This window comes from Salmo salar, chromosome 25 (genome assembly GCF_965601325.2).
Source record: "Salmo salar chromosome 25, fSalSal1, whole genome shotgun sequence".
Lineage (NCBI taxonomy): Eukaryota > Metazoa > Chordata > Actinopteri > Salmoniformes > Salmonidae > Salmo > Salmo salar.
Genome location: NC_138315.1, coordinates 19,736,221 through 19,751,155, shown reverse-complemented (window position 1 = coordinate 19,751,155; position 14,935 = coordinate 19,736,221).

Below are 14,935 nucleotides of genomic sequence, written 5' to 3'. Positions count from 1 at the left end.
GATCGTGACCAGAATTTCAACACCCTGTCTGTCAACACATATATTATTATTATTATTGTACACTGAGTGTACAAAACATTAAGAACGTCTGCTCTTTCCGTGACATAGACTGACCAGGTGAATATAGGTGAAAGCTATGATCCCTTCACTTTTTAAATCCACTTCAATCAGTTTAGATGATGGAGAGAAGGATGTTTAAGACAATTCTTACACGGATTGTGTATGTGTGCCATTCAGAGCGTGACTGGGCAACACAAAATATTTAAGTGCCTTTGAACGGGTATGGTAGTAGGTGCCAGGCACATCGGTTTGAGTGTGTCAAGAACTGCAACGCTGACGGGTTTTTCATGCTCAACAATTTACCTTATGTTTCAGGAATTGTCCACCACCCAGAGGACATCCAGCCAACTTGACATAACTGTGGGAAGCATTGGAGAAAACATGGGTCAGCATCAATGTTCCCTATAATTAATTTCAGGTCTGCTGAGCGCAAACTTGAATGTTGTGAAAATTTGGTGTAGAAGGTACCCACTCACTATAAGTTACAGTTTTAACAGTGGCCAAGTAGGCTACTGTGGCTATTTGATCATAATGTAGGCCTATGAGAGTGGCCTACCATCAAAAACAATGGAGAAAATGGAGAAAATGCTTCTCATAACATTTTAACAGGGAAATATATGTTCTTTCATTCAGCCTACACTAGAAGCAAATGTGTGGTGTTCAATGTAGACCTACATTTCATGAGACTTTCGAAAACTGACATTAACCTGTTTATCCACTTGTCCTTCAGACAAGGAGGTCTGTTGTTGTGTTTGATGCAAGAAACTACTTTACAAAATGAAATGCATTATACCATTATTACAGAGAATCAGAAAAATGATTCTACCCTCTACTTATTGTCTAATTAGCTTATTCAAGCCTGTCTCAAAATACAACATTGCCCCTTTAAGACAAAACAAAGCTCTCTACCTGACTTGTTTTTCAGAGATGTCTAGAAATGTACACATTTTGTGCTCTTGTAGGAAGCAATCACTCCCCTATTGCTGACTACAAATTATCTATAACTGGGCTAATAACTCACTAACTAGCAAAGGATATGAACAAAATGTGCACATGTGGCTGCATGCAGCTCTTGCTTTGATCTCAAAACAAGCACACATACTCAAGTCCACAGCTGTAAACACAGTCCAGTTCAAAGTAAATGGCGCAGATCCATATATGGCAATGATCTATTTGTGTATAGGCCTACTGTCACGGTTGTCGTAGGATGAAGCGGACCAAAGTACAGCGTGATTATCGTTCCACATATTTTATTATTCAACTGTGAATCTATGCAATACATACAAATAAACTAAAGAACAAAAAACAACCAACCATGATGCAGAGGTGAAACATACACTAACTCAAAAACAATCTCCCACAAACCCAGGTGGCAAAAAACCCTACTTAAGTATGATCTCCAATTAGAGACAACGAGGACCAGCTGCCTCTAATTGGAGATCATCCCAAACAAAACCCAACATAGAAATACAAAACTAGAACCTGACAACATAGAAAAACTAAACTAGAAAAAAAACCCTGTCACGCCCTGACCTACTCTACCATAGAAAATAACATCTTTCTAAGGTCAGGACATGACACCTACTGCAGCTCTGATTGGTTATGCTGTGCTGGTCTGTGTAGAGTACGGGCTGAGTCGTGCAATAGAATCCTTCTCTGATGGGTTCTGCCGACAACAAAATCTCTTGCATAGTTTGTTTTGTTTCGGTATGTTGCAGTTAACATTTAAAGGGGCTAATATTGGGTTGATTCAATCTCAATTTCCACAGTAGAGGGGAAACACTGATAGTGTTAACTAACAGGGAAAACTAAAAAGTTGAGTGAAGTTCAATCTTGTGCTTCTCTCCTTGGGCTGATATTTCTTCTGCGCTCTGCATTGCGGTCCTAGGGGCAGCTCGGCTAGTGCTGTGCCCAGCTTAGAGGGAACATGGGATTGAGGCTGCAGTAAGGTGTTCCTAATGTTTTGTACACTCAGTGTATATAAACTTCATCCACATGGTTTAAAGATGATCAGATAAAGTTTTACATGATGATATATGTTGATTGTACTTTATCAAATTAGTGAGTTATTAAAATGTACTTATCATGAAACATTATTCATTCATATGGCAACAACAGACACCATCCAATGATAAAATCCAAAAAGTAAAAAAAAAATATTTCAGTCATTAGTACATAAAAACATACACAAACATACCAGTGTGTGGTTTATCCCAAGGTGAATTTCCATGTCACTGTGTTATTTATCTGCACCTCCCAGGTCTCCTTTAGCCTGGTCCCAGATCTGTACTGTATGAGCTTTAGCCAACTCCCATAAATATTATTGTCATGTCATACAGCACATACAGATCTGGGACCAGACTGGAAGACTTCAGAGAACCTCAGAGCATTCAGTAAAAGCTGAATATCTTTATGTTACAGAATGTGACAAGCAATTAGACAGAGCACCAACCAGGGAGAAATTGCCTGTTACTGTGCTGGATTCTAACGCTGTCCAGTCAGAAAAATTGTATTTTCTCCAACAGATCACGTTTATATGACATATCTGGGTCTCCACTGCGGAAAAATGTCAGAATCGTCAACCCCACTACATTGCTACTGCAAATCTTTATTATAAAACCACCAAACATCAACTCAATTGATGTGCTTTAGGATGTTTTAAGCTTAGGACTTTTTCACAGAGATTTAGTTATTGTGCTCATAGTTTGCAAACAGTCAAACAGTCAAAGGTTTAGTATTGACAAAAACAGTGAATGCACTGTATAGTCCTCTGTAATTACAAGAAAATAAAGGATAATGTAAAAAGATGTATCAGATTTTTCAGGTTCACAATATCCATATATATTATTATTCATTTATTTTGCCTATATAAATTAACTTCACCATTTTTTTCATGCCAGTGAACCTCAATTTCCCCCTATGTCCTCCTGATGACGGCAAACAAACTAAGTGGCCATTGACTGTTTGCACTTAAAGATCAGGAACCAAGGGAGCCTACAATGGTTTCACTTAGTGACAGACAGGCAGCCCCATTTATTCTGCCAGGGTGAATGGTGATGGGATCTGGCTTGTCCTTTTGATCCCCCAAGCAAGCATCCCATTTCCCCTATAATAGGGTCAGTCATTACAGGCAAACAATGGGTTACCTCCAATTTGGGTGGCGAGTCAGATAAAGAGAGTTCATTATTTTATGTCAACAGAGATGGGAAAACAACCTGCGATTTCAACGATTTCAGACAACCTATTTTATTTCAGTGTCTTGGCTCAATCTTTTAAACAAAGGAAATCGATATTTACGCATTCTGGCAAGGAATTTTGTGAGCTAACAAAGCCAATAATGGAGGATAGGGGGAGCAAGGTGGCAGGTTCTCTAGGCAATGGATTTAATTGTGTTGTCTCTAAATAGATGAGATACAACACCTACTTACTTAAGATATCCTTTATTTCCCCCTTTGCATTCCAGACTGAACCATACAGAATAAATACTCACTGTATCAAAATTACTGCAACCATTTTTGCTGAATTGGCAAAAGAAAATTCTAAATCCGACCTGTGATGGTTGGTGGTTGGACCCACAATGTCGACAATATTTAGATACATTTTATCACTATCTAATTCACCAAAAGCATCCCAGACCTTAGCTTAGAGGAATGTGTTCTGTTCACTGTAGATGGAGATCATTGCATTTGCCTGACCAAGCAAACATACATTCATGGCATGGATGGCACCCAGCATTCTTTATCAGATGAAATGTCACTGGAGGGACTATTTAACTGGAATTTACCAGCTGTGTTTTAGATACAAATATTATTACAATATATTACTTCAACTCTAACGTGCACTACAGGGGCAAGCAACCAGGTGAAATTGAGTACTAACTGAAAAAAGTGCAGATATTATTGGTGGCGTTGTCATTATTGTCAAAAACATGCCCACATGCACAGAACATGCATATACAGGTCAATAATGTACACAAGTGTAAGGGGAAGTTACTCCAGGATCGATGTAGCAGCTACCAGTAAAGCAACCGATAAACAACATTCACTCTTAGAAAATAGGGTTCTAAAAGGGTTCTTCGGCTGTCCCCATAGGAGAACCCGTTTTGGTTCCATGTATAACCCTGTTTGGTTCCAGCAAGAACCCTTTTGGGTTCCATATAGAACCCCCTATAGAAAGGGCCCTACATGGAACCCAAAAGGGTTCTACCTGGAACAAAAAAAAATTCTTCTTCAAATTCTTCTCCTATGGGGACAGCCGAAGAACCCCTTTAGGTTCTACATAGCATTTTTTTTATTGTAAGAGTATAACACTGTAGCTTAATGTAACACTCCTCAGTACTGGTGTTAACTTGACACAACATTCACCGAGAGCTATTATACAGTTCTTGAGGGTATTAGACAACTCGTATGGTATGTCCTGCAGCTGATGTCAGCTCTCACTGACAGTTAATATACAGCCTCGCTAGATTTACAGGTCAGTAGAATACAGTACAATGTCCTGAACCCACACAAACACACTGTTTTATTTCAAGTTATGACAAGTCATGTCTACCGGTTTTATACCGTCAGCAGAGCTGGTTTTCAGAAATGCCTCTTTGTTCAGACAGTTATTACGGTCTTGTATGTCAGGCAATTACTGTATGTTGTGAATCATTTTTTTATTTTCTTTCTTTATTTAAACAGGGGGTCGGCATTGAGACCAGGGTCTTGTTTGCAAGGTAGCCTTGCACATACAAAACAAACACATTACTCAGAAAATAATTCCCCAATCAATATTTGAAATCCAATTGCAGTGTATTATGGTTATGGCTATCAAATGCATAGCAGCAAATGCATAGCACCTGGGGGATCTATGTGTGTTTGCCCACTATTGAATCTCTCTTATTGATCATGACAGTCATTTCTGATTCATGCCACCTCTATGGTCAAGGCTTAGCCTGCTGATCCCAAAAATGCTGTAGCCAACTCTTTTATTGTTGCCACTTGTCATGCCGTACATGACAGCAAATTAACACAGAGAACAGTTCAAACAGGCTGAAGCACAAACAGACTGGACCACCAGGCTGGTCAAGGTGATCTGATGGCCATGCCGCCGGCAGAGTCATTTCAAACCGATACGTGACTTCCAAAACCTGTTTGAAAATAACAGCACTTATGATAGAATTAAATGTACCTTTATAATAACAAAATAATAACACAGAATGATAATATGTACCAATAAGTAATATGCCATTAATTTAGCTGAATGTTGATAATAATCTGTGTGCTCTATTGATGTCTGATCTGAGTTTGATTGGTTATACCGAGGAATTCCTAAAAGGGTGCACAGGGCTTCCCAGCTCACAAGACATTCTGATCTACGAACTGAAACCTAAACAAGTTCTACTGCTGTAGAATCTGCAGAACACTCAGTTGACCCCGAACAGGACACACCTGTGGACACACCAATGCCTCTGCCAGAAGAGACTCAGAATGAAGTGGAACAGTCAATGGACTTACCTGTGGACGAAAAAAATTCCAGCTCCTTTGTCATTAGCTCAAAGTGCCTGCAACAGTGAAGTAGAGCAAAAGTTTCAGTTTCCTAGGAGAGAACGCAGAACACCAAAGTTCTTCATGTATGAGAAGCTTGGAACTCCCACCTATTACAATGCAGGACCAACAAACAATGTCCTGTACCAGTACCAGCCTGTGCACTATGCAAACTCACAAGCAATGGCCTCAGTGACAACTCCTGTTCCACCATACCATTACCAACAGTATATCTATAGAATCTAAAAGAGAGAGGTATTGGCTAATACAGAAATAGGCTGTTTAGTATGTAAAGCATATGAAAGTGCTCATGGACTTATATTAGGGCCAAATACAGAAACAAAGAAGTTCATAGACTTATGATATAGTTGAGTACTACTGTAACTCAGGTATAAAAAAGTTCCTGTTGCTATGCGAGAGAGAGAAAAAATGTCCTGCTGATATGTTAAGAGCCATACAAGACATAAGAATGTCTAAAGAGGCATATGTAAGACACAATAATGTCTAAAGAGCCATATATAAGACAAAATCATTTTAAAAGAGCCACATAAGGTCATACAAAGAACGTAAATTCAAAGAATTGTCAAAAAATAGTTCCTGAATGTAACACATTCATACAGAACTTAAGGTCAATGGTGTTGTTATCGGGTCCATAGCTAATTTTGAAGGGGAGTGTGTGATAGAATTAAATGTGTATTAATAATAACGAAATAGTAATACAGAATCATAATGTGTACCAGTAAGTAATAGACTATTCATTTATCTGATTGCTATAATACGATCTGTGTACTCTATTGATGTCTGATCTGCGTTTGATTGGTTATACCTAGGAATTCCTAGGTATAACCTACTCCCTACAAGTGACTTGAAGCCGAAGCTACTGTACATCTGTGTGATTTATTCATATATTTCCCCTTTAAGGGGTATAACACACGCAGGTGATTCATATTCTTCTCACACAATGACTTCCCTGTTGTTTTAGCTTCCAGTCAATATGGCTGCAGTGAGTGGCGGGTCGCCCATACCAGAAGGAGGAAAGAGGGCCAGAGGCTCTCTATGTCCTATTCAATACACATTCTCAAGGTTATTGATTCATCTGCTGTAATGAGCAATGTGCCATGCTTATTATGATGATTATGGTTTAACAGGTTGATACTCACAATGATCATTGTCATGTTATTTCCACAGTGTTTTGAACACAACAATTAGCAAGTCTTTGTTTTGTTTCTTTCTTTCCTTGGCCTGGTAAAATTATTATTTATGTTGTGCTCACAGTTGCTCCCCTGTCACAAAGAGATGCCTTGATATTGATTGTATTTTTATGAGCTGAAGTTTCTTATAAGGATGCACTCCTTGTCTTACCTGCTGACGGCTGCAGGGAGATTCGGCTCATCTGTGGTGTTGCTGTTCATTCCCTCAGAGTGGAGGAGGATTCCCTACTGAAATATTATCACTAGCAGTCCCTTTGGTTTATGACATCAAACCTGCTTATATGAAACAGGGGGGAAGGGAGGCAACTTCAGTTAGGAATTTGTGGCAAAGTTTCAACACAGAAGACCCTTAGCAATTTAATGTACAGAGATTTTGTATAATGCCAATTCCATGGTTTTCACTTAAATTGTATACAAAACAAAAAACATTGATTTCAAAGTTTAACAAATCATATGCACAAGGACTACTTTTAACAATTTACACTGCACATTTGACTAAAACACATTTACTGGAAGTATTGTGCAGATGCAAAGTTTGGTAACAGAATTTCAATAAAATCGTAAAAGTGTTTTATGTCAAAACAAATTGTCTAACATTGTCATGTAGGTGTTCCTTTTGTCCAGGCGGGAAAGGGCAGTGTGGAGTGCAATAGAGGTTGTGTCATCTGTAGATCTGTTGGGGCGGTATGCAAATTGGAGTGGGTCTAGGATGATGGTGTTGATACAGACGTGAATGCAACGAGTCGGCAGTCCTTTAGGCAGGTTACCCTGATATTCTTGGGCACAGGGACTATGGTGGTCTGCTTGAAACAGGTATTACACAGTCGTCAGGGAGAGGTTGAAAATGTCAGTGAAGACACTTGCCAGTTGGTCAGCGCTTGCTCTGAGTACACATCCTGGTAATCCGTCTTTCCCTGCGGCCTTGTGGATGTTTGTCACGTCCTGACCCTAGAAAGATGCCATTTTCTATAGTAGAGTAGGGCAGGGCGTGACAGGGGGTGTTTTGGGTTGTTCTATGTTTTCTATTTCTATGTTTAAGTTCTAGTTTGTCTATTTCTATGTTTGGATTGTTTGGGGCTGATCTCTAATTGGAGGCAGCTGATCCTCATTGCCTCTGATTAGAGATCATATTTAAGTAGGGGTTTTTCCTCATTGTTGTTTGTGGGTTATTATCTTTTGAGTAGTGTGTTTTCCGCTCTGCGTCACGGTTTGTTGTTTTTTCAAGTGTTTACGTGTATTGCATTCAGTTTCACGTTTCATAAGTATGTGGAACTACGAACACGCTGCCTTTTGGTCCGATCCTTCGAACAGCCGTGACAGTGTTGACCTGTTTAACCTCTATGGGCTAGGTGGGACGCTTGCGTCCCACCTACTCAACAGCCAGTGTAATCCCGTGGCGCGATATTCAAATACCTCAAAAATGCAAAAACTTCAATTTTTCAAACATATGACTATTTTACACCATTTTAAAGACAAGACTCTCGTTAATCTAACCACACTGTCCGATTTCAAAAAGGCTTTACAACGAAAGCAAAACATTAGATTATGTCAGCAGAGTACCAAGCCAGAAATAATCAGACACCCATTTTTCAAGCCAGCATATAATGTCACCAAAACCCAGAAGACAGCTAAATGCAGCACTCACCTTTGATGATCTTCATCAGATGACAACCCTAGGACATTATGTTATACAATACATGCATGTTTTGTTCAATCAAGTTCATATTTATATCAAAAACCAGCTTTTTACATTAGCATGTGACGTTCAGAACTAGCATACCCCCCGCAAACTTCCGGGGAATTCGCTAACATTTTACTAAATTACTCACGATAAACGTTCACAAAAAGCATAACAATTATTTTAAGAATTATAGATACAGACCTCCTCTATGCACTCGATATGTCCGATTTTAAAATAGCTTTTTGGTGAAAGCACATTTTGCAATATTCTAAGTACATAGCCCAGGCATCACGGGCTCGCTATTTAGACACCCGGCAAGTTTAGCACTCACCATAATCATATTTACTATTATAAAAGTTTGATTACCTTTTGTTGTCTTCGTCAGAATGCACACCCAGGACTGCTACTTCAATAACAAATGTTGGTTTGGTCCAAAATAATCCATCGTTATATCCGAATAGCGGCGTTTTGTTCGTGCGTTCCAGACACTATCCGAAATAGTAAAGAAGTGTCGCGCGCATGGCGCAATTCGTGACAATAAAATTCTAAATATTCCATTACCGTACTTCGAAGCATGTCAACCGCTGTTTAAAATCAATTTTTACGCCATTTTTCTCGTAGAAAAGCGATAATATTCCGACAGGGAATCTCCTTTTCGGCAAACAGAGGAAAAAATCACAAAGGCGGGGGCGGTCGGGTCACGCGCATAAGCCCAGAGTCCCTTGATCGGCCACTTGAGAAAGGCGATAATGTGTTTCAGCCTGGGGCTGGAATGACGACATTCTGTTTTTTCCCGGGCTCTGAGCGCCTATGGACGACGTGGGAAGTGTCACGTTAGAGCAGAGATCCTTAGTAAATGATAGAGATGGAAAAGAAGTTCAAGAAATGGTCAGACAGGCCACTTCCTGTAAAGGAATCTCTCAGGTTTTGACCTGCCATTTGAGTTCTGTTATACTCACAGACACCATTCAAACAGTTTTAGAAACTTTAGGGTGTTTTCTATCCATATGTAATAAGTATATGCATATTCTAGTTACTGGGTAGGAGTGGTAACCAGATTAAATCGGGTATGTTTTTTATCCAGCCGTGTCAATACTGCCCCCTAGCCCTAACAGGTTAATGTCCTATTGGTAGGATAATCTCAAACTGAGCTCATCCAGTTTATTCTGTAATGATTGTACGTTGGCCAAGAGGACGGAGGCACCCACTCGCCGACGAATTCTCACAAGGCACCCGGATCTGCGTCCCCTGTATCGGCGTCTCCTCTTCATGTGAATGACAGGGATTTGGGCCTGGTCTGGGAGCAGCAGCATATCCTTCACGTCTGACTCATTAAAGAAAAAATCTTTGTCCACTCCGAGGTGAGTAATCGTTGTTCTGAAAAACAAAACCTCTTTTTGGTCATAAGAGACAGTGGCAGAAACATTATGTACAAAAGAAGTGTTTAATATCTGCTCTGAATTAAGATTCAAAGATGTTTGCAGAAAGAATGGGGTGTTGGCTATAACATGGCATCTTGAGTTTGAAAACATCTCTTTTGGTTATTGCACTACAGTCAGTGAAGTGGATTTACACCCGGTAACATAATTGTGATAACGGAATTTCATCATGGGTCCCTGATCTATACTACACAGAAATGCATAATTATGGATATGAATGTCATTCTCTTCATGGTGATGTATTCCTAAATAGGAATGCAAAGGTAGAAATATGCAACATCCTGCTGTGCATATTTGGGTATTATTCTACACACTATTTTAATGAGCTCTGCCACCACACAAGACCAAATTTGGTTGGTCCGGACCAGACCAAATCTGAACCAATCATAGACATCTATGTTTCACAAGTTTGAACATCAAAGTACAGCACAGTAGAGCTCAGTAGAGTACAGAACAGTAGAATACAGTTCTGTAAAGTACAGTAGAGTACAGTACAGTAAGGTCTAGTTCAGTACAGTACATTATAGTGTACTCTACTCTAGTTTGCTCTACTGTGTACTGTACTGAACTATACTCCACTCTACTGTACAGTACGGCACTATACTCTACTTTTCTTTACTGTACTACAGGTACTTATTGTGCTCTACTCTACTGTAATATGCTGTACTGTGCTATCCAAACCTGTGAAACATAGACGTCTATGATTGGTTCAGATTTGGTCCGATCTGAACCAATCCATGGTTGTCTATGTTTGGTCCAAATGAAGGCCAGTCCAGGCGTCTGTGGATGTTGAAATCAAGGCTGGTCCGAACCGGACCAAAAAACAACTTCTGTGGACGTTGAAATCAAGGCCAGGGTGTACCAAATGTAAACTTATTTTCAACGTCCATGGGCGTCCGGTGTCGGTCAGTGCTCAGTGGGTGAGGATGCTGGTTACAGTAAATGGAAAGAGAGGGGACTCATTGGTAGGTGTCAGGTAAGAGTCGGGAGAGGTGACATCAATGAGTGAGAGAGAAAAGAGAGAGAGAGCAGGAGAGAGAGGGAGAGGTTGACCAACTTTTCACACTCTGGCTGACCACCAGACGACAGAAAAATAAAGAAAACAGTTATGAGCTGAACATAACAGAATGCCAATGGAAGGGAGGACAGTAGTAGGTGACCCAGCTGTGGTTTGTGACTACTATGATTTCCCATTGTTGCCCATTCAATTGCCGAAATTCCATTACAGATTTCTCCCAGAAAAACTGTTACCAATTTTGTAACAGAATTTCAAGTTTTAATCACTTAATAACTAATAAACAAAATTGATATCAGTAAAAACACAAACTAATTGATAGGTCTTACCTGTTACTTCTGTGAACTTTCATTATCCGGCCTCCTCATGAGGGAGAGAAATTTGAAAATATCTTAAAAATATGTGTGTTTTTGGTGACTGAATTTCAAGGCACAAAACAATGTTTCTTAAAATTACATAAAGCAGAAATATTTTTCCTAAGCTAAAATATAAGTGTTGACATTAGTTCACAGGGGGTCTTCAACATTCTTGTGTTTTGATGCATTTCTTACACATTTTAAGAGTTTCTCTGGTAGATGTTTTCTAAGACCCCTTTTCCATCTGTTTGACAATAAATACTTTGCTTGTTGCCAATTTGTAGGATAGTTTTGTTGTGGTTGAAAATGTATATACTGCATGCTTTAATATAAATAAAAAAAGAGACTCAGCTTTCATTTGACACCAAATTTGATGTGCTTCTATGAACTTCACATGTTGGTGCTCATGGGTCCTTTACATAGAAATGGCCATAGTGTTTTCTTTGACTCTTCTTCCTGCAGTTGCATCCGTAAGACAGCAGCAGTTTCACTCCTACAGTCTCTTTCTGAAGCTGCCTAAGGTACTGTTATGCCTGTGTATGCTTGTGTGTGCATGCTTGCGTGTGTGTGGGTAGGGATGTGTGTGTGTGTGTGTGTGTGGGGGCTGTGTGTCTGTGTCGTGTGTGGCAGTGTGAGGAGATAGCCTCTCTGCTGGTACAGTCTGATTAAACTCCAGTTTCCCAGCCAGAGGAAGAGGAGCCTACAAGCCCAATTCAGCCCTGCAGTGGAGTATCCTGGGAGATTTCACCAAAGCAGGGCAGTAGGGAAGAGAAAAGGTCCAGAGGGGTACAGTGAAGTGGAAATGTGTGATGGGTGGAATATCGCTGCATCCGTGTAAAATGCAGTTCAAATAAGATTATCTTTTCTCACATTACTGCTTTAATCATAGAATATATTATGGTTACTGTCAAGCGCCGGAGGCGGATGTTGCTGGGGAAAGCTGCTATAGTTACCAATTACTGAGAAGTGGCTGTGAAATTATGTACCCCCTGATCTGATTGACAGATTTATATGGCAACAGGAATTTGACAGATGAGCTGAACTGTAAACTGCAAAAGTAAAGTTTCTCACATAAATCAAATCCACTGTGATCTTTCACTCCGTCAAACTTTTCCAAGTAGATTATTAAATATAAATCTGGCACCAGACATATTTGCACTATACTAGGTAAAGAATTAGCTTGTTACATAACATTTTTCCACGTTGAAAAAAACAAACAAGAAATGAATTTGAGAATTCAGGCTATATCCTATCCCAACAGCCATCTTCGTTGTGTCTTGAGAAATCTGGGTGTGTCTGTGGGGGATTATTTTCTCTTCAGCCCAAACTGAATATTTCCCCATTCACTCAGCCAAGCCTATTCAGAGGAGAGCTCTCTTTTGTCCGAATCCTTTCACACATCTCCCTTGATGGAATTTGAGCAGAGCGCTAGGTCTGACCGTCCGTTCTTCCATTTTGCTGACATGGGTCAAAGCTTTATGAGATGTGGTGTTGCTGTGTGAAACATCTGCTCACCAAATCTGAGTGCGTGGTAGGTGGGCTGTGAAGCCAGATGTGTTTATAAGGTTATGCAGTATAAGGTCATCATCACACAACACTGGTGCAGCTTGTGAAGGATGCACCGTGCCAGAACAAATGGCAAACCCAGGGTGTTACCAATGTATCTTCATCTAGTCATTAGAACACATTATCGATACCTTTGTAGAGGGATCAATTTGTATATCAATTTGTAAATATAATTGAATTAGGGGGGTACAAATATCTGCAAACAAGCATTTTGTTTTTAAGAGGGTAATAAGCATTCTATCAGTGGGTCAAAATCGTGGTCTAGTGTTTTAATGAATCCTGCAATGAGGTGTGAAATTGCAAGCTGGCAGCCGATATATTTTTTTTATCACAAATACCTCTCGGTGACGATTCAGGTTCCATTTTATTACTTTTCAAAGTAGGCCTACCATTCATAATAATAGGAAATAAGGAAGATTCATGAGCATTCATTTAAACTTTAACTTGCTTTTAACTGACATTTTTATGTGGTTTAATCTCTCCAAGGCTGAGAAATTAATTGAACAGATACAAACCATAGCCATATGTTTTATATGGCATCTCTATCATGTCAAGCAACCAGATGTTCTTCAGTTTATGTTATGGCACAAGTTAAAAGTAGGAATTCTGAAAAACCAGTCAAATGAACTAATTTGAATAAGCTTTTAAAGTTAGGCTATTTCACAATACTACTACAAGTATTGGAGTGTTGAAGTCAAGCTTGCAATTTAGATCGGTGTGAGACAATCTCTTGCTATTACCCTGAATCTAACTGCAATGAATACAAAAGTGAGAGTAAATGTCTTTTCACCATAATCTCCATAGCATTAAGGGGGATAGCTAGACAGTTGCCCAACTGAATGTATTCAACTGAATATTCAACCCAACCCCTCTGAATCAGAGAGGTGCGAGGGGCTGCCATAATCAACATCCACGTCTTTGGCGCCCGGGGAACAGTGGGTTAACTGCCTTGCTCAGGGGTAGAACGACAGTTTTTTACCTTGTCAGCTCGGGGATTCAATCCAGCAACCTTCCCGTTACTGGCCCAACACTCTAACCACTGGGCTACCTGCCGCCCCATAGAATGGATTTGTACGCTCACAAAAGCCAAATGGGCCATTATATTTCAATGAAGCTGAAACGCTATACGCCATCTCCTCCATATTACGCAGCACAGATTTCCCTAGGTCACCTTTCATATCACCTTGAATGGGGCACTATTAGGGAGGTGGTCACACAAAGCACCACAACACCAGACCAATCCTGCAAAAATGGCTCTGTGATGATGGAGGAACCAGTCTTGCATGTTACACGCTGAGCAATATGTTCCTTTTGTCCTGGTTATTGTAAACTGTTGTTCCGACAAATAACAGAAATATATTGTTTGTAAAAATAGCTAAGCTAAGGACCTCCCCGTAATGACATCTTAATATGTCACATCTCAGAGTCACCTGGATTCATATCCTAATGTATCATTGTGGCAGCCACACTGAGTGTACAAAACATTAGGAACACCTGCTCTTTCCATGGCATAGACTGACCAGGTGAAAGTTATGATCCATTATTGATGTCACCTGTTAAATCCACTTCAATCAGTGTAGATGAAGGGAAGGAGACAGGTTAAAGAAGGATTTTCAAGCCTTGAGAGAATTGAGACATGATTGTGTATGGGCGCCATTCAGAAGGTGAATGGGCAAGACAAATTATTGAATTGCCTTTGAACGGGGTATGGTAGTAGGTGCCAGGCGCACCGGTTTGAGAATGTCAAGAACTGCAAAGCTGCTGGGTTTTTCACGCTCATTTAGTTTCCCGTGTGCATCAAGAATGGTCCACCACCCAAAGGACATCCAGCCAATTTGACACAACTGTGGGAAGCATTGGAGTCAACATGGGCAGCATCCCTGTGGAACGCTTTCGACACCTTGTAGAGTCCATGCCCGATGAATTGAGACTGTTCTGAGGGCAAAAGGGTGTGCAACTCAATATTAGGAAGGTGTTCCTAATGTTTTGTACACTCTGTGTATATTGTATTGTTAGGGAAGATTGGCCCATGTTTTGGAAGCTTCACCACAGGTCACATTTGATGTGATCAAGGTAATT